Genomic DNA, 21,451 nt, shown 5'->3' on the forward strand with positions numbered 1-21,451 from the left:
GAAAAATTAGCCCAAATGTTATATAAACTATTTGAAAAAATAAGGAATGAAGGAGTCCTATAAAATTCTTTTTAGGACACAGACATGGTGCTGTTACCTAAACCAGGTAGGTTGAAAACTGAGAAAGAAAACTATAGACTAATCTCCTTAATGATATTGATGCTACAATGTTAAATAAGATATTAGCAAAAAGACTACAGAAAATCATCCCCAGGATAATACACCATGATCGAGTAGGATTTATACCAGGTATGCAGGGCTGGTTTAATATTAGGAAAACTATTAGTATAATTGACCATATTAATAATCATATTAACAAGAACCATATGATCGTCTCAATAGATGTAGAAAAAGCATTTGGTAAAATCCAACATCCATTTACACTTTAGAGTATAGGATTAAATGGACTATTCCTTAAAATAGTCAAGAGCATATATTTAAAACCGTCAGTAAGTATCATATGTAATGGGGATAAACTGGAACCTTTTCCAGTAAGATCAGGAGTGAAACAAGGTTCCCTACTATCACCATTACTATTCAATATTGTATAGCCTTAACAATAAGAGATGAGAAAGAGATTAAAGGAATTAGAGTAGCTAATGAGGAAATCAAACTATCACTCTTTGCAGATGATATGATGGTATACTTAGAGAACTCCAGAGATTCTAATAAAAAGCTATTAGAAATAATCCACAACTTTAGCAAACTTGCAGGATACAAAATAAATCCACATAAATCCTCAGCAATTTTATACATCACCAACAAAATCCAACAGCAAGAGATACAAAGAGAAATGCCATTCAAAATAACTGTTGATAGTATAAAATATTTGGGAATCTATCTACCAAAGGAAAGCCAAGAATTATATGAGCAATATTACAAAACTCTTGCAACAAAAATAAAGTCAGATTTACATAATTGGAAAGATGTTAAATGCTCTTGGATAGACTGAGTGAATATAATAAATATGACAATACTCCCTAAAATAATCTATTCATTTAGTGCTATACCAATCAGATTTCCAAGAAACTATTTTAATGATCTAAAAAAATAACAACAAAATTCATATGGAAGAACAAAAGCTCAAGAATTTCAAAGGAATTAATGTAAAAAAAAATCAAACAAAGGTGGCCTAGCTATACCTGATCTAAAACTATAGTGTAAAGCAGCAGTCACAAAACCATTTGGTACTGGCTAAGAAATAGACTAGTTGATTAGTGGAATAGGTTAGGTTCACAGGACAAAATAAGGAACAACTGTAGCAATCTACTGTTTGACAAACACAAAGATTCCATCTTTTGGGATAAGAATTCATTATTTTGCAAAAACTGCTGGGAAAACTGGAAATTAGTATGGCAGAAATTAGGCATGGACCCACACTTAACACCAAGATAAGATCAAAATGTGTCCATGATTTAGGCGTAAAGAACAAGATCATAAATAAATTAGAGGAACATAGGATAGTTTACCTCTCAGACTCTCAGGAGGAAGAAATTTGTGACCAAAGAAGAATTATAGATCATTATTGATCACAAAATAGAAAAAAATTGATTACATCAAATTGAAAAGCTTTCGTACAAACAAAACTAATGCAAACAAGTAACAAACTGGGAAAATATTTTTATAGTTAAAGGTTCTGATAAAGACTTCATTTCCAAAATATATAGAGAACTGACTCTAATTTGTAAGAAATCAAGCCATTCTCCAATTGATAAATGATCAAAGGATGTGAACAGATAATTTTCAGCTGATGAAATTGAAACTATTTCCACTCTATGAAGGAGTGTTCCAAATCACTATTGATCAGAGAAATGCCAATTAAGGTAACTCTGAGATACCACTACACTCCTGTCAGATTGGCTAAGATGAGAGGAAAAAATAATTATGAATGTTGGAGGGGCTGTGGGAAAACTGGGACACTGATGCATTGTTCGTGGAGTTATGAAAGAATCCAACCATTCTGGAGAGCAATCTGGAATTATGCCCCAAAAGTTATCAAACTGTGCATACCCTTTGATGAGCATTGCTGTTATTGAGATTATATCCCAAAAAAATACTAAAGAGCAGAAAGAGACCTGTATGTGCCTGTATGTTTGTGGCAGCCCTTTTTGTAGTGGCTAGAAACTGGAAAATGAATGGATGCCCATCAATTGGAGAGTGGTTTGGTAAAATATAGTATATGACTGTTATGGAATATTATTGTTCGGTAAGAAATGACCAACAGGAGGAATACAGAGAGGCTTGGAGAGACTTTATATGAAATGATGCTCAGTGAAATGAGCAGAACCAGGAGATCATTATATACTTCATCAACGAAACTGTATCAGGATGTATTCTGATGGAAGTGGATATCTTCAACAAAGAGAAGATCTAATTCAGTTCCAATTGATTGACAGACTCAGCTATACCCAGAGAAGGAACACTGGGAAATGAGTGTAAACTGCTTGCACTTTTGTTTTTCTTCCCAGGTTATTTTTACCTTCTGAATCTAATTCTTCCTGTACAATGAGAAATTCTGTTCTACACAAATATATTGTATCTAGGATATACTATAACACATTTAACATGTATCAGACTGCCTGCCATCTAGGGGAGGGGGTGGAGGGAAGGAGGGAAAATTCGGAATAGATCTTAGTGCAAGGGATAATGTTGTAAAAAAAAATTACCTATGCATATGTACTGTCAAAAAAAGTTATAATTATAAAATAATTAAAAAAAAAAAAATTAAAAGTAGGACCTGGAAGTCCACTATGTGAATGGACATACAAGATATAAATCTTACATGGATGCTTTCTCACTTCCTCTTGATGTTCCTTAAAGAGCTGATATATATTAGAAGCTACAAATTTTATTTGGGTTGTGGCAATTCTTTTTATTTATATTTATATCTCCTGGATAATAAGTAAGATCTAGAATGATTGCATACAATTCATTCTGCTGAGTGGAGTGAAAAGAAGTTCTGGCTATTCTCTTTATACTTAAATCGTGAGAGCATATAGCACAAATGTCAGGTTTGTATGCATGCATCTATAAAGATAATTGGTCCTTTAAGAGGAACTTTAGAAACCTTTTTTTTCAAAAATCCATCGCCAATTATTTAATAGCTGGGTTATCTTTAATGGAGACAAGTATGTAAAATTTGGAGCTATGGCCAATAAAATTTTCCACTCTGGGACTTCCGGCCAAGATGGCGGCGTGGAGGCAGACAGCTGCTTGAGCTCCTCGTTTTCTCTCAGACCTTACTTCATGACAAGCCTCTGACTTAATGCTTGACCCAGAAAGAAATCCACAAATTATCACCAAGAGAAGACATCCTTGAAAGTCGCCAGAAAAGGTCTGTGTTTGTTCGGGGGAGGGTCAATCAGACTGGGCGCAGACTGAGGGCAGACAGCCAGAGCAAGACAGGCAGCTCACACAGCTCAGACCGGAGGGGGAGGGGTGTGATCTCTGCAGTTTCTGCGAAAGGGCTTTTGCCCCAGTGTGGATGCTCCGTCTTGGCAGCAAGCCAGGAGCAGCAGAGAGGGTGTAAACACCGGAGATGAAGATTAAAACCCCAGAAAGCCAGCGTCTCTCAGAGCCCGGCCACCCCCAACCCCCACCTGGACTGACTCGGTGCGTTCTCAGAGCCTCAGAGCTCAGACTCAGTACAGTCATTGCTGTTCTGTTAGTGGCTCTCTGCTGCCCTATCCCCAGTCTGTAGAGGAAGCCCATTAATAACATCCAGCTCTATCCCCCGCAAAACAGACCAATTGCTTCTCTTGTCAGTTTGTTTTCTTTGATTCCTACTCTGACAAAATGAACAAAAAATTCAAAAGGGCTCTAACCATTGACAGCTTCTGTGTGGAGAGGGAGCAGACTTCAAATGCTGAGGAGACTAGGAACAGAATGTCCCCAGATGTATCCCCTGGGAGGGATATAAGCTGCTCCTCAATACAAAAGAACCTCATAGAGGAAATCAAAAAGGCTCTCACAAGAGAGCTGGAAGAGAAATGGGAAAAGGAAAGGGAAGCTTGGCAAGAGAGCCTGGAGAAGTCATCCCATGCATTTAAAGACAGAATGGATAAAGAAATCAATTCATTGAGAAACAAGATTAGTGAGCTGGAAAAGGTAAACAACTCCAAGGAAAACAGGATTAGTGAGCTGGAAAAGGTAAACAACTCCAAGGAAAACAGGATTAGAGAGCTAGAAAAAGAAATCAGCTCTCTAAAAAATAAAATGGATAAAATGGAAAAAAATTCCATAGAAGATAAAAACTCAATTGGACAATTACAAAGAGATATAAAAAAAGTGAGTGAAGAAAATACATCATTGAAAATTAGACTGGAACAAGTAGAAATGAATGACTCAAGGAGAAACCAAGAGGGAGTCAAGCAAAACCAGAGAAATGAAACAATTGAAAAGACTGTCAAGTACCTTACCAGAAAGACAACAGACCTGGAAAACAGATCCAGGAGAGACAATTTGAGAATAATTGGACTCCCTGAAAAATGGGAGGAAAAAAAGAGCTTGGACACCATTTTCGAGGAAATTATCAAAGAGAACTGCCCAGACGTTTTGGAAACAGAGGGTAAAATAGACATTGAGAAAATTCATCGATCACCTACTGAAAGGGACCCTAAAATCAAAACGCCAAGAAATATAGTGGCCAAGTTCAAGAACCATCAGACAAAGGAAAAGATATTGGAAGCTGCTAGAAAAAAACAATTCAGATATGGAGGATCCACAATAAGGATAACACAGGATCTAGCAGCATCCACATTAAAAGAACGCAGGGCCTGGAACATGATATTCCGAAAGGCTAAGGAACTTGGTATGCAGCCAAGAATAACTTACCCAGCAAGAATGAGCATCGTTTTCCAGGGAAGAAGATGGACATTTAACGAAATAAATGAATTCCATCTATTTTTGATGAAAAAACCAGACCTACATAAGAGGTTTGATCTTCAAATACAGAACTCAAGAGACTTCTAAAAAAGGTAAAAAGAAATCTTGAGAACTATACTTCTGTCAAAAAAATATGTAAAGAACATATGTACAATTTGTCTTAGAAAATAGAGGTGGAAAGGAGATTATATCATAAAAAAGTACAAAGTGGCGGTACTACATCTCATGAAGAGGCAAAGGTAACCTATTATATCTGAGAGAAAGAAAGGAGGGAGATGAACATAGCGTGTATCAATAGACATATTCGATTTATGGTGAAACTTCTTCCACTTCATTGAAAAGTGAAAGGGAAGGAGTAAGCTAAGGGGAAGGGAATACAGTAATTTCGAGGAAAAGGGGTAAAATAAGGGGAGGATCTTTAAGGTGGGGGAGGGATCCTAAAAAGGGAGGGCTGTGAAAAGCAAGTTGTGTTTACCAGTTTAATACTGGATAGGAGGGTAAAAGGGAAGGAAAGGGGAAAAGCATAAGCAGGGGTTAATCGGATGGCAAGCAATATAGAATTAGTCCTTCTAACCATAAATGTGAATGGGGCAAACTGCCTCATAAAGAGGAAGCAGTTAGCAGACTGGATTAAAAGTCAGAATCCTACTATATGTTGTTTACAGGAAACACACCTGAAACAGGATGAGACATTCAAACTAAAAGTAAAAGGGTGGAGCAGAATCTATTATGCTTCAGGCAAAACCAAAAAAGCAGGAGTAGCCATCCTCATCTCAGATCAAGCAAAAACAAAAATTGATCTAATTAAAAGAGATAAGGAAGGGCATTATATCCTGCTAAAGGGAAGCATCAATAGTGAAGCAGTATCAATATTAAACATGTATGCACCAAGTGGTGCAGCATCTAAATTCTTAAAAGAGAAATTAAGAGAGCTGCAAGAGGAAATAGATAGCAAAACTATAATAGCGGGAGATCTCAACCTTGCACTATCAGAATTAGATAAATCAAACCACAAAATAAATAAGAAAGAAGTCAAAGAGGTAAATAGAATACTAGAAAAGTTTGATATGATAGATCTTTGGCGAAAGCTAAATGGAGACAGAAAGGAATATACTTTCTTCTCAGCAGTTCATGGAACCTATACAAAAATTGATCATATACTAGGGCATAAAAACCTCAAAATCAAATGCAGTAAGGCAGAAATAGTAAATGCATCCTTTTCAGACCATAATGCAATCAAAATAACATTTAATAAAAAGCCAGGGGAAAATAGACCAAAAAATAATTGGAAACTAAATAATCTTATACTAAAGAATGATTGGGTAAAACAGCAAATCATAGACATAATTAATAACTTCACCCAAGAAAATGACAATAATGAGACATCATACCAAAATGTGTGGGATACAGCCAAAGCAGTAATTAGGGGAAGTTTTATATCTCTACAGGCCTACCTGCATAAAATAGAGAAAGAGAGGGCCAACGAATTGGGTTTACAACTAAAATTGCTAGAAAAGGAACAAATTAAAAAGCCCCAGACAAACACAAAACTTGAAATTCAAAAAATAAAAGGTGAGATTAATAAAATTGAAAGTAAAAAAACTATTGAATTAATTAATAAAACTAAGAGTTGGTTTTATGAAAAAACCAACAAAATAGACAAACCCTTAGTAAACCTGATTAAAAAAAGGAAAGAGAAAAAGCAAATTGATAGTCTTGAAAATGAAAAGGGTGAACTCACCACTAATGAAGAGGAAATTAGAACAATAGTTAGGAGCTACTTTGCTCAACTTTATGCCGATAAATTCGATAACTTAAATGAAATGGAAGAATACCTTCAAAAATATAGCTTGCCCAGATTAACAGAGGAAGAAGTAAGTAGTTTAAATAGTCCCATCTCAGAAAAAGAAATAGACCAAGCTATTAACCAACTTCCTAAGAAAAAGTCCCCAGGACCAGATGGATTTACAGGTGAATTCTACCAAACATTTAAAGAACAACTAACTCCAATGCTATGTAAACTATTTGAAAAAATAGGTATTGAAGGAGTCCTACCAAATTCCTTCTATGACACAGACATGGTACTGATACCTAAACCAGGTAGATCGAAAACTGAGAAAGAAAACTATAGACCAATTTCCTTAATGAATATTGATGCTAAAATCTTAAATAAGATATTAGCAAATAGACTTCAGAAAATCATCCCCAAGATAATACACTATGGCCAAGTGGGAGTTATACCAGGAATGCAGGGCTGGTTTAATATTAGGAAAACTATTAGTATAATTGACCATATTAAAAATCAAATTAATAAAAACCATATGATCATCTCAATAGATGCAGAAAAGGCATTTGATAAAATCCAACATCCATTCCTACTAAAAACGCTTGAGAGTATAGGAATAAATGGACTATTCCTTAAAATAATAAGGAGCATATATTTAAAACCTTCAGTAAACATCATATGTAATGGTGATAAACTAGAACCTTTCCCTGTAAGATCAGGAGTGAAACAAGGTTGCCCACTATCGCCATTACTATTCAATATAGTACTAGAAACTCTAGCCTTGGCAATAAGAGCCGAGAAAGAGATCCAAGGATTTAGAGTAGGAAATGAAGAAATCAAATTGTCACTTTTCGCAGATGACATGATGGTATACTTAGAGAACCCCAAAGACTCTGCTAAAAAGCTATTAGAAATAATTCAGAATTTTAGCAAAGTCGCAGGATACAAAATAAATCCACATAAATCCTCAGGATTTTTATACATTACCAACACAATCCAACAGCAAGAGATACAAAGAGAAATTCCATTCAAAATAACAGTCGATAGTATCAAATATTTGGGAATATATCTACCAAAGGAGAGTCAGGAATTATATGAGCAAAATTACAAAACACTTGCCACAAAAATAAAGTCAGATTTAAATAATTGGAAAGACATTCAATGTTCTTGGATAGGCCGAGCGAATATAATAAAGATGACAATACTCCCCAAACTAATCTATTTATTTAGTGCTATACCAATCAGACTCCCAAGAAACTATTTTAATGACCTAGAAAAAATAACAACAAAATTCATATGGAAGAATAAAAGGTCGAGAATTGCAAGGGAACTAATGAAAAAAAAGTCAGAGGAAGGTAGTCTAAGTGTACCTGATTTAAAGCTATATTATAAAGCAACAGTGACCAAAACCATTTGGTATTGGCTAAGAAATAGACTAGTTGATCAGTGGCATAGGTTAGGTTCACAGGACAAGATAGTGAATAAAAATAGCAATCTAATCTTTGACAAACCCAAAGATCCCAAATTTTGGGATAAGAATTCATTATTTGACAAAAACTGCTGGGAAAACTGGAAATTAGTATGGCAGAAACTAGGCATGGACCCACATTTAACACCACATACTAAGATTAGATCAAAATGGGTCCAAGATTTAGGCATAAAGAACGAAATCATAAATAAATTGGAGGAACATGGGATGGTTTACCTCTCAGACTTGTGGAAGAGGAAGGAGTTTGTGTCCAAGGGAGAACTAGAGACCATTATTGATCACAAAATAGAACATTTTGATTACACCAAATTAAAAAGTTTCTGCACAAACAAAACTAATGCAAACAAGATTAGAAGGGAAGTAACAAATTGGGAAAACATTTTTACAGTTAAAGGTTCTGATAAAGGCCTCATCTCCAAAATATACAGAGAATTGACTTTAATTTATAAGAAATCAAGCCATTCTCCAATTGATAAATGGTCAAAGGATATGAACAGACAATTTTCAGATGATGAAATTAAAACTATTTCCACTCATATGAAAGAGTGTTCCAAATCACTATTGATCAGAGAAATGCAAATTAAGACAACTCTGAGATATCATTACACACCTGTCAGATTGGCTAAGATGACAGGAACAAATAACGATGAATGTTGGAGGGGCTGTGGGAAAACTGGGACACTGATGCATTGTTGGTGGAGTTGTGAAAGAATCCAACCATTCTGGAGAGCAATCTGGAATTATGCCCAAAAAGTTATCAAAATGTGCATACCCTTTGACCCAGCCATACTACTACTGGGCTTATACCCCAAGGAACTACTAGAGAAGGGAAAGGGTCCTGTATGTGCCAAAATGTTTGTGGCAGCCCTTTTCATAGTGGCTAGAAGCTGGAAGATGAATGGATGTCCATCAATTGGAGAATGGTTGGGTAAACTATGGTATATGAATGTTATGGAATATTATTGTTCTATAAGAAATGACCAACAGGAGAAATACAGCGAGGCTTGGAGAGACTTACATCAACTGATGCTGAGTGAAACGAGCAGAACCAGAAGATCATTATACACTTCAACAATGATACTGTACGAGGATGTATGCTGATGGAAGTGGATTTCTTCAACATAGAGAAGAGCTAATCCAATTCCAATTGATTAATGATGGACAGAACCAGCTACATCCAGAAAAGGAACACTGGGAAATGAATGTAAACTGTTATTTTTACCTTCTGAATCCAATTCTTCCTGTGCAACAAAAAATTCGGTTCTACACACATATATTGTATCTAAATTATACTGTAATATATTTAACATATATAAGACTGCTTGCCATCTAGGGGAGGGGGTTGGGGGAGGAAGGGAAAAAATCTGAATAGAAGTAAGTGCAAGGGATAATGTTGTAAAAATTTACCCATGCATATGTACTGTCAAAAAATGTTATAATTATAAAATAAAATAAAAAATTAAAAAAAAAAATTTCCACTCTGCAATGGTTTCACAGCATATATTAAGTTGTGCATTGGTATAAAAGGGGTATATCTTATCAGGCCTTATCTCAGATGACTGCTTGCTTAATGGCCTTTAATAAAATTCCAGCCACAAGCCTAAGGAGTAAGGCTTTGTTCTGGTTATGCTGGGGAGTTCACCCATACTAACACACTGTGTCCTTGATGAAGAACTGCTGTGAGTGCCTCTTTTGTAGCAAAAACTGATACTTCCAAGGGTTTTTGAGTGACTCTTTCAACCTCATTGAATAAAGCCAGTTCAACTTCTCTCAAAGCCTCTTGAGTTTTTTGGTAAGGTGGTGAGTTTAAAGCACTATCTCCCCTTAAAAGGTCAAATAATGATTGGAATTGATAGGTAGTCAAGCCTAACACTGGATACATCCATTGGATATTTCCTTTCAATTTCTGAAAGTCATTTAAGTTGTTTAGCTTCTCTGTTCTTAAGGAAAGTTTTTGTACTGTAAGCACCTTAGGATATACTTCATATCCTAAATATTGAAAAGGAGCATGTCTGAATTTTTTTTCTGGAGCTATATGCAATTTAATTCCTTACGGTTTCTATGGTCTTTTGTAGACATGCTTCTAACATTTGCACCTCAGGTGCACATCCCAATTTATCATCCATATTATGTAGCAACATAACTTTTGGAAAAGCTTCTTACTGCAATAAGAGCAGCAGCAACATACATTTGGCACGTAGTAGGGCTATTTTTCATTCCCTGTGGCAAAACTGTCCATTCATATCTTTTATAAGGTTCAGCTAAGTTAACGCTGGGCACTGAAAAGGCAATTTTTTTTTTCATACCCTCCTTATCCAGAGGGATAGAATAGAAACAATCCAGGCTGAAGAGTTTCCATAGTTTCCAACTGTTCATTTACTTTTATTAAATCACTCAACCTCTTCCATTTTCAATGATTTCTTTTTTACAGCAAATACATGGAATTCCAAGGACTTAGAGAAGTTTAAAAGTGTCCTTAGTCAAGTTGCACCTGTATTATATCTAATAAAGCCTGAATTTTATCACTAGCTAAGGGCCACTGCTCTATTCACACTGGTGTATCAGGTTTCCATTGAATAGGAACAGGTGAGAGTATTGGCAGTAGCCTGCCTAATCCTAACTGTTGTAAGATGTCTCTTCCCCACAGATTGATTGGGATTTTCAGCTATAAAATAAATAAAAATTTTTGTTTCACCTTCAAATGTCCATCTAAAAGGGGTAGCACTAATTTTAGCTGCTATTGATCCTTTTACACCAGACATATAGGTGCCTGACTTTATTTTTGGCCAGTAACAGGGCCAATTGTCACCTCTAATGACTGTATGACTTGCACCTGTGTCTACCAATCCTTTTAATGATATGCCATTTACATAGAGAGGACTGAGGGTTGATCACAACATAACATTTTCTCTTTTTTTGTTGTAGTTTGCTTGCATTTTATTTTCTTTCTCTCCTTTTCCGTTTTGATTTGATTTTTTTGTGCAGGAAGATAATTGTATAACTATGTATGCATATATTGGATTTAACATATTTTTACCACGTTTAACATATATTCGATTAGGGGATGGGGTAAGGAAAAGCAGAGAAAATTTGGAGCACAATTTTGCAAGGGTCAATGTTGAAAAATTATCTATTCATTTTTTTGAAAATAAAAAGCTTCAAGAAAAAGGACTTATTTGCCTATTATTCCAAATAATATATTTTAAATTGAATGTAGTTGATTTTTAAAAGCTTGATAGAATTTACTTATAAATCCTTCTGTCCTTGATACTTTTCTCTTATGATGCTCATTCATTCCTCATTCAATTTCTTATTCTAAAACATCCATATTTAGATATTCTATTCCTTTTTTTAATTCTGGGCAATTTATAGTTTTTGTGAATATTCTCCCACTTCACTTAATTGGTTAAACTTATTGATTTATATTTGGTCAAAATAACAGTCAAATTACTTCAAAATCATCTTCATTCCTGCTATATTCACTATTTTAATTACTGATGCTAGAGATTTTGCTTTCTTCTTTTTTAAAATAATATTTTATATCAATGGTTTATCAATTTTATTGTTTTATTATAAAATCAACATCTACTTTTTATTAAGTCAATATTTTCTCACTTCAAATTGTATAAAACTCACAATTAACTTTTAAAATTTCTAATCTGGTATTTAATTGAGTATTTTCAATTTGTTCTTTTTCTAGCTTTTTCTTTATTTCCTACCCAATTCTTCAATCTGCTCTTTCTCCATTTTATTGATGTAAGCATTTAGAGATATAAATTTTCCCTTAATTACTGCTTTTGCTGCATCCCATAAGTTTTGGCATTTTATCTCATTGTAATCATTTTTAATGAAATTGTTTATTGTTTCTACAATTTGTAATTTATGATCTTATTCTTTATGATTAAGATATTTGGTATTTAACTAATTTTGATATGTTTCTATTGTCCCTTATTAATCACAATTTTATTGAATTATAATTTGAAAAGGACAAATTCTCCAATTGATGGGCATCCATTCATTTTCCAGTTTCTAGCCACTACAAAAAGGGCTGCCACAAACATTTTGGCACATACAGGTCCCTTTCCCTTCTTTAGTATTTCCTTGGGATATAACCCCAATAGTAGCACTGCTGGATCAAAGGCTATGCACAGTTTGATAACTTTTGGGGCATAATTCCAGATTGCTCTCCAGAATGGTTGGATTCTTTCACAACTCCACCAACAATGCATCAGTGTCCCAGTTTTTCCACATCCCCTCCAACATTCATCATTATTTGTTCCTGTCATCTTAGCCAATCTGACAGGTGTGTAGTGGTATCTCAGAGTTGTCTTAATTTGCATTTCTCTGATCAATAGTGATTTGGAACACTCTTTCATATGAGTGGAAATAGTTTCAATTTCATCATCTGAAAATTGTCTATTCATATCCTTTGACCATTTATCAATTGGAGAATGGCTTGATTTCTTATAAATTAAAGTCAATTATCTGTATATTTTGGAGATGAGGCCTTTATCAGAACCTTTAACTGTAAAAATGTTTTCCCATGTTACTTCCCTTCTAATCTTGTTTGCATTAGTTTTGTTTGTACAAAAGCTTTTTAATTTGATGTAATCAAAAGTTTCTACTTTGTGATCAATAATGATCTCTAGTTCTCCTTTGGTCATGAATTCCTTCCTCCTCCACAAGTCTGAGAGATAAACTATCCTATGTTCCTCTAATTTATTTATGATCTCATTCTTTATGCCTAAATCATGGACCAATTTTGATCTTATCTTAGTATGTGGTGTTAAATGTGGGTCCATGCCTAGTTTCTGCCATACTAATTTCCAATTTTCCCAGCAATTTTTGTCAAATAATGAATTCTTATCCCAAAAGTTGGGATCTTTGGGTTTGTCAAACACTAAATTGCTATTTTTATTCACTATCTTGCCCTGTGAACCTAACCTATTTCACTGATAAACTAGCCTATTTCTTAGCCAATACCAAATGGTTTTGGTGACTGCTGCTTTATAATATAGTTCTAGATCAGGTACAGCTAGGCCACCTTTGTTTGATTTTTTTTTTTCATTACTTCCCTTGAAATTCTTGCTGAGTTCTAATTTTTAAGGAATCATGTTTTCAAATTTGTGAATCTCTTTTCCCAAATTACTGACTTTATTTTCATAATTTTCTTTCATTACTTTTATTTTTTTCATAATTTTTTCTCGACACCTCTTATTTAATTAAAAAATATATATTTTAAGCTATTTCAAGAAGCATTTGGGAGCCTGTGACAATTTCATATTTTTCTTTGAAGCTGTAGAAGTAGTTGTTTTGACTTCAGTGTCTGCTGAGTTTGAAATTTTATCTCTATGACTATTGTAGCTCTTTATGGTCAGGTTCTTTTATTTAGCTTAGTCAATTTTTGATAGCCTATTTCTTGGCATTAATTTTACATTAGAGATGGACTTTAGTACTAAGGTGTAGGGCACAATGTCTCAGCCCTTAGGTTTTTACATGCTGTGCATGGAACGCAATCTGGTGGCCTTTGACCTCTAGGTTCTCCTAATGATCTATAATCCAAGGCAAGGTATGGTCCTTGCTTCTTGGCCTCACACTTTTGCCTGTGAGTAAACTCAGGTAATTCTCTCCACCCCAGAGCCTTAATCAGAACATGCTCACTTAAAAAGTTCTTCCTCCTTCCTTTCCCTCTGGAGCTGAAAGCTTGAGTTCACCCCTTTGTCCTGGCACCTATTCCAAAGATCTGTTTTCTTGAGAGTGATTACAGTCAGAAGACTTCCATCAGTTTATATATAACATGCACAGTCACAGACAGGGACCATGTCTGTCCAGTGCACCTGAACCTATGTCCAGTTCCAGACAATAAAGGGCTCCGTAATTTTCCTCATCTGATCTGATAAGCTGTCTATAAATTTCTGAACTTAAAGCTAGCAGTTACAAAGTTGCATCTAGGGTCTGTGGATTTGGCAGTATCTGCACTTCCATCAGCCCAGATCAAGGTTTCTTCTACAGAGAATTATTTAGGAGACTGGACAAGATGATGTCTAAAATCTCTTCTGCTTCCCAGATACCATGAGTGTGTATTTCTATTTTTAAAAGCAAATTAGAAGTTTATTTCAAGACAGAGGTCCCAAACATGGCAGCCTTATGCCCGGTATGCCAAGGATCTCTGTCCACTGGAACCCTGGTTCCGGTGCCCTCTTATCTATACCTTAAACTTTACTAACTAGACTTTACTTACAAACCTTATAATAAACCTCTTTTATCAATCTAGGTTTTCGGGTCTGTAAATTCTTTTACAAGGGACTCTTGCACCACTACTAGACCTCATTTAACTCCATATCATTGCGCCTACTCCAAAGGGGTTGCCGGGGAGTTCTATTTGACTCCCTGTACCCCAAACCTGCCACTAGATATCAATTAAAACCTAATTTCATTTAGGTACCCCAATTCTAAACCTTATCATCTTGGTTCCCTGACTGGGAACCCTGAAAACTAGAACCCCCAAAACTAGATATAATTTGGTGAAATCTGGAACTCTGGATGAGATAAAAGACTTTTTTTTTTTCTTTTTTTTTCTTTTTTTTTTTTCTTTCCCTATCCTGCAGTGGACATCCAAGCCATTCAGTCAGGCTTGGGTCATTATTAGAGCTTTATGCTTGGGCACAATTCTTTTGGAATTGCTGTGGATTGACAAAAGGCCTCCTTTTGTCTCACTCTCTATCTCTAGAGATATGCCAGGGGCTGAAAGATTTTGGAAAACTAAAAGCTTTTACCTGTCCACAATCTAGACACACCTCTTCCTCTAAAATCCTTCCTTAGCAGATGCTTGGCTTGAGGAAACTCCCTCCAGAGACAAAGGACCTTCTTTTGCATCTCAAGAAATTTCTAATCCTTTTTTTTTTTTTCTCTCACCAGGAAGCCCTGCTCTTACGCAGGAACTCTAAGACACAAGAGGAAGTGTTTCTTTAACACCACGCCCAGACCAAGGAGACACATGGCCGTTTTGGGGACCCCACCCCTCTTAGGGGTCTCAGGCCAGCACTGTTTTTGATCTGTTCTGGGGAGATAACCAGAGAAACTTAAGAGAAGCCGAGTTTGGGCCCTTCTCCCACTCCACTGTTAAATACAATGGAGTCTGTAATGGTCAGGCTGTAACCACAAGGAGAAAGGTCACTCAATCGGGGTGAGCTTGGAGATATGTCTCTACCTGGCTGCTACTCCTTGGACAGGGGTAAGTGGTCTCTCCTTCAGGTCTTGCTCTCCCAGCAAGATTTGGGGAGGGGGGCTTGGATGAGCTGCCCCACCTTCAAGTTCCTGTGTGAAATCATTGAAGGAGCCCTCCCCATTCACAATGCACTGGCTAAGATGACAACTCTTTCTACCCTATCCTCACTCTGGCCTTTCTTCCCCCTCTCCCATGGAGTGGAGATCACAGAACTCAAAGCCTCTCTCCCATATGGCTTGGCAACCTGACATTTAAATGCTTCCATCCTGTCCCCTTCTTGGGGTACTGTGCAGTGAGGAGATTGGGAGCTCAATCTTAATCTTCTCAAATCTCCAGAACGGTTTTCATCAACTTTTGAAACGGAACTTTGCCGGCAATCTGGACAAGCAGGCCACCCCCCTCCTCGACCTTTTACTTACCTCTTAAGAATTTCAGCTTTCAGCCCTTTCAGGAAGCATCCTTGTCCCGTACATTTTAAAACAGGGCTCAGTTTCCCTGATTTGGTCATCCTTCCTTAGAGCAATGCCTCCCGTCACAGCCTTTTAACTGTAGAAGCCTAAAAATTGCACTTTTACAAACTCACAAGGCTGTCTGCAAAGACTGGGGATTTCAAACTGCTCTTGGTTTTTTTTCCTGGCAGCAGGGCATTGCCTTAAACTTTTCTTTACCTGCTAGTGGAGAGATAAATAGCTTTGCTATCTCCTGAAACCCAGCTATGTCTCTCTCTCTCACTTTCCATCCAACTTTATATATTGGGAACTTTTTCACTCCTAATTTTCTCAGTCCCAAGACCTTTTGCTCTTAGAACATTCTCTATTTTTCTGGATTGGCATTCTATGCTCCCTGCCAACAATTAAGGGTTTCTTTTCTAAGTTCCAATCCTAGCCAGGTTGCAGCTTCAAGAAAGACCTTTGAAATGATGGCTGGGGAATAAAATTCTGAATCAGGACAGATTACATTGTTAAGAGAGTAAAGATAGCTTCTTTCTTTCTTTTCTCTTCTCAATTCCTGACTGCAGCAGGAAATGAGTTAAAATGAAAGATTGAACCTGTTTAAAAACTCCTTTACCACTTTAGAAGATCACTGCTCTTTGGACTGACATTGGGGACTGAGAAAGTAGTTGAATTATTGTTAACATTCTAACTGTATCACTGTGTCTAAATAATTTTGCTGTTGCCTTTGCAGGCTAGATTTGGTTATCTTTGAATGTAAGATCTTAAGAATTTGTTGGGGTGAATTTCTGTTAACTTACTTAAAAGGGGTCACGTATCTTCAATTAGGGTCTGACTTTTCTAAACGCTTCAAAGCCCTTACCCCCAACTAACGGTTGGGTGGGGTAGGATATTTTGTCTTTAACTCATTCACTTCTCTCTGCTAGCACCTAGTTGGCCTGGGGTGAAGGTTAGCTGCCTTCCCTTCCTCCTGACCCTTGGGAAATGGAGTGGGGAGAAGGGGGCCATGTGGAATTCCCCACACACACACACACACACACTCTTGGTTCCCGCCTCCTTTCCACAGAGGCTTGGCTTTAGCAAAAGATTTCAAGAAATAGGGTTGTCTTTAAGTTGATTGATCTATTTTTAAGATTTGTTAAAACTGGGATTTTAAAAAACTGTTTAACTATTGCTGTATGTTTGAGGGATTTTAGGAAATTTGCTAGTCTGTTATGTATATGAATTTTGATTCACTCTTGGGATTTATATGTGGAACGGTAATCTGATCATTTCTTTTCTGTGAAAAAAAAGAGGAAGAAAACTCATTGAAACTGGTCAGGAAATTGAGAAACTGATGTATTTTTCTTAGGTGCTTCTGCTCTGCCCCCTATTTCATTAGTTTAGATTGAATTGGAAATTATTTTACTCCTTGCTTAAAATTTACTGGACTATAATTTGCTGGGTTACGTTTTGACTTTGAATTCCCTTATTCTGCTAGACTTGCCCTGGCAGACTCAGTTTTTGGGATTATTCAGAAACAACCAGAAATGAGACGCCTATCCTGAGACTGGCAGTGTCTCTGATCTGTTTCTCCCCTCCTGTTACCCTAGTTCCTTAATTACTATTTCAGCATTTTGATATCAGGACTCTAATAATTTGGGGGTTGCCTGTCTTGGTCTAACTGCATAATTTGCTCAGAAATCTGTCTCCTACTAGTAGCTCCTATACCAGAGAGAGGGGACAGATGGAGCTACTTCAGGCTCTACTTTTTCCCTCTTTTGGAGCCCCTGACAGACATGGAGTGCCCCTCTTAGGGCAGCAGGACTGCCTTGAGCACTGCTACTCAGCACAAGCTAAGTTTAATGCACAAATGACCACAGACTTCAGGCTGTCCATCTCTGGCTGAGATGCTCTCCAACTGCAGAGGATCTAAGCAGGGAGGCCTCGGTGTCTCCCTAAATAAGGAATGCTGTTTGATGCTAATAATTCTGGGGTTATCAGAGAGAAACTTGTCCTTGCCACAAGTCCTTGCATTTTTCTAGTTTTAGTCTGGTTTATTTGCTTTATTGTCCTGACTTAGTTTCCCTAATTATCCTAACTCAGTCCTGCCTCAGTTTCCCTGCTTCTCAGTTCTGCAAAACCTCCCCTTCCTCTTTATCAGAATACTTGATAAGTGTAAATATTTTATGTTTTAGAATATTAGAATGCTTCTTCTCATCCCAACCTAACAGAATGTCAGATACTGTCCTATCAAGATGCCTCTCCCATGTCCAGGGTGCCTCCCCCTGATTATGTCATCCCTCTCTAGAGGCTCACTCCACCCTGTCAGAGTCCCATTCCTGCTTTCAGTACTCTTGACTCCACTCCTAAGGATTTCAGTCTTTCTGATTTACTGTTTAAGAGGTTTTTTTTGTTTGTTTGTTTGTTTTGTTTTTTGCTTTTTGTTTTTAAGCCACCATCCACCCTTTCTGTAATCTGATGAGATAGTTCAATATCCCAGGACCTGGTTGATGATGTCTGGAGCTGCTACACTCAGCAGAGAATTGTCCCATAGAGATGTCCATGGCAAAAACTCCTGCAAACTTGACAAAAATTAAAGTTTTTTGGGGATGCCCAAAGAGAACGAAAAGCTATAGAATTGGGGTGGTTGGGGCCTGTTACCGCCTCTTAATGCAGAGACACACTTGGCTTGAAAAATGCCTGGATCTCACAACTTGAACACTGATTAGATTAGCTGAAAGGGATTCCATCTCCCTCCACCCACCTTGAGAGGAGCTTCCTTTGCATTTTAACACTTCTGCCAGCAGGCAAAAAGCAGCTAGTGAAACACACTCAGCAGACTAGTCTCTTTCTAATCTCCCAGTCTGAGATCTGGGACTCATCTACCCCCTCAGCCCTCAAAATAGCTGTTGGTTTCCCTTTAACTCTCTAACTTGATACTCTCAACTCTCTTCTTCTCAGGGCAACTTCTGCTCCTGAAAGAAACACTCAGAACAGATGTGCTTTTCTTTTAATCTGCTCCCAAGATCTGTTTTCTCAAGGCTTCAAACTTTGGATTCTCAACTTCCCTGCAGCCTGGAGAACATCGGACAACTGACTGAGGATGACTAACTGGGACAAACACCCCTTAGACGCCCTGCTGCCATCCCTCACACTTCACGCCTCACCTCCTGGCATGAAGCCACAAATCTCTAAGACCCTTGTCACCTTGAAGCAGTTAAGAAGAGATAGTTGCCCCTTTTCCCACATGAATTTGGAGGTGACTGCTTGAAGGGGGAATAAAGAGGGAACCCTGGAATTCTGAAAATCCTTGAAGGACAAAATCTCCTTCAACTCTGCCTCAGGGAGGGGACTCCACCCCAAGCAAAAACAGTTTCATCTTTGTTATTTGACTCAGTCCATAAACTCAATGAATTAAATCCAAATTCTAACCCTGGCTGAAACCCAGCCAGGAGCCAATCTGGGACTCCACCCACAGGCCCCTTTAGCTAAATCTCTCTGGTTTCAGTGCCCTCTTATCTCTACCTTCAACTTTATTAACTAGACTTTACTTCCAAACCCCATAATAAACCTCTTTTATCAATCTAACAAAAAAAGAAGTTTATTTCAAAGTTACAACTTTTTTTTTTTTAAAGCAATACATTATATTATCATCTTAAGATATTTTACAAAAGTTTTTTAAAAATCTATAAAGCACTGGAATCGCAACAAAGCTTATGAGATGAGTGTAAAGTTAATGGAGAATATGTCTGATATAAAACTAAATATTATAGGAGTTTCACTTGAAAATATAGCAGTGTATTCTATTTCCTATTTGGTCATCATAAGTTTAATAACATAGCTGGAAAATTATTTAATTTATTATTATTATTATTATTCACACCTTGAATCCTTATGTAATATGCTTCACTTAATATCACATTATCAAGTTTTTGCTGCATTTAGAGCTAATTTTGTTAGCCAAAGTTGTATTTTTCAGTGCACAAAAATTCTAATGTTATAGTTCAACAAAGTTTAAGAAAAGAAAAATAAATAGGCTGGCTTGAAGACTGGAATAGATCAGGCTTAAAACATTATTTACCACTAGTTAAACATCATAGAAATTCTACAGTTCTTTATGACTTTTGTACTTAGAGGACCAAAAGGTGGTATTAACAGCCTGAACCTTTAGTCACCTAAGTCAGTCAAATCCGGAGAAATTGTTTTTTAATTATACCTTTTTATTTTCAAAATATATACATGGGTAATTTTCGATATTCACCCCATACAAAACCCTGTGCTCTAATTTTTCTCTCCCTTTCCCTCCTCCCCCAGTCAGCAAGTGATCCAATATATGTTAAACAATTCTTCTATACACATTTCCACAAATATCACGCTGCACAAGAAAAATCATATACAAAAGGGGAAAAATGAAATAGAAAACAAAATGCCAGCAAACAACAGCAAAAGGAGTGAAAATGCTATGTTGTCAACCACATTCAGTTTCCACATTCTCTCTCTGGGTGCAGGTAGGTTTCTTTATCACAAGACCAAGGGAACTGGTCTGAATCATCTCATTTTGATAAAAGTTTGTCTCTCAGAATTGATCATCATATAATCTTGCTATTGCCATATATAATGATCTCCTGATTCTGCTCATTTCACTTAGCATCAGGTCATGTAAGTCTCACCAGGCCTATCTGAAGTCATCCTGCTGATCATTTCTTATAGAACAATAATATTCCATGATATTCCACAAACATTTTTGCACATGTGTGTCCTTTTCCCTTCTTTAAGATCTCTTTGGGATATAAACCCAGTAGTAACACTGCTGGATCAAAGGGTATGTGCACAGTTTGATAACTTTTAGAACATAGTTCCAAAATGCTCTCCAGAATGGTTGGATCCATTCACAACTCCACCAACAATGTATTAATGTCTCAGTTTTCCCCCAAACTCTCGAACACTCATCATTATTTTTTCCTATCATGTTAGTCAAACTGAGAAGTGTATAGTAGTACTTCAGAGTTGTCTTAATTTGCATTTCTCTAATCAATAATGATTTAGAGCACCTTTTCATATAACTAGAAATGATTGTAATTTCTTTTCCTGAAAATTGTTTGTTCATATTCTTTGACCATTGATAAATTGGAGAATGGCTTAAATTCTTGTAAATTTGATTCAATTATCTATATATTTTAGAAATTAGGCCTTTATCAGAACCCTTGAATATAATTTTTTTCCCTATTTTATCGTTTCCCTTCTAATTTTTTCTGCATTGGTTCTGTTTCTAACAAAAACTTTTTAACTTAATCCAAATTATTCATTTTGCATTCAGTAATGTACTCAAGATTTTCTTTGGCCAAAATTTCCTTCTCAACAGATCTGAGATTAAATTATCCTTTGTTCTTCTAATTTTCTTATAATATCACTTATTATGTGTAAATTATGAACTCATTTCAACTTTATCTTGGAATATGATGTTAGGTATGAGGCAATATCGAGTTTCTGTCATACTAATTTCAAATTTTCTAAGAAGTTTTTGTGAAATAGTGAGTTCTTATCCCAAAAGTTGGGGTCTTTGGGCTTGTCAAACACTAGATTACAATAGTCATTGATATTTTCTCCTGTGGCCCTAATCTATTCCACTG

This window comes from Sminthopsis crassicaudata, chromosome 2, assembly GCF_048593235.1.
Source record: "Sminthopsis crassicaudata isolate SCR6 chromosome 2, ASM4859323v1, whole genome shotgun sequence".
Classification (NCBI taxonomy): Eukaryota; Metazoa; Chordata; class Mammalia; order Dasyuromorphia; family Dasyuridae; genus Sminthopsis; species Sminthopsis crassicaudata.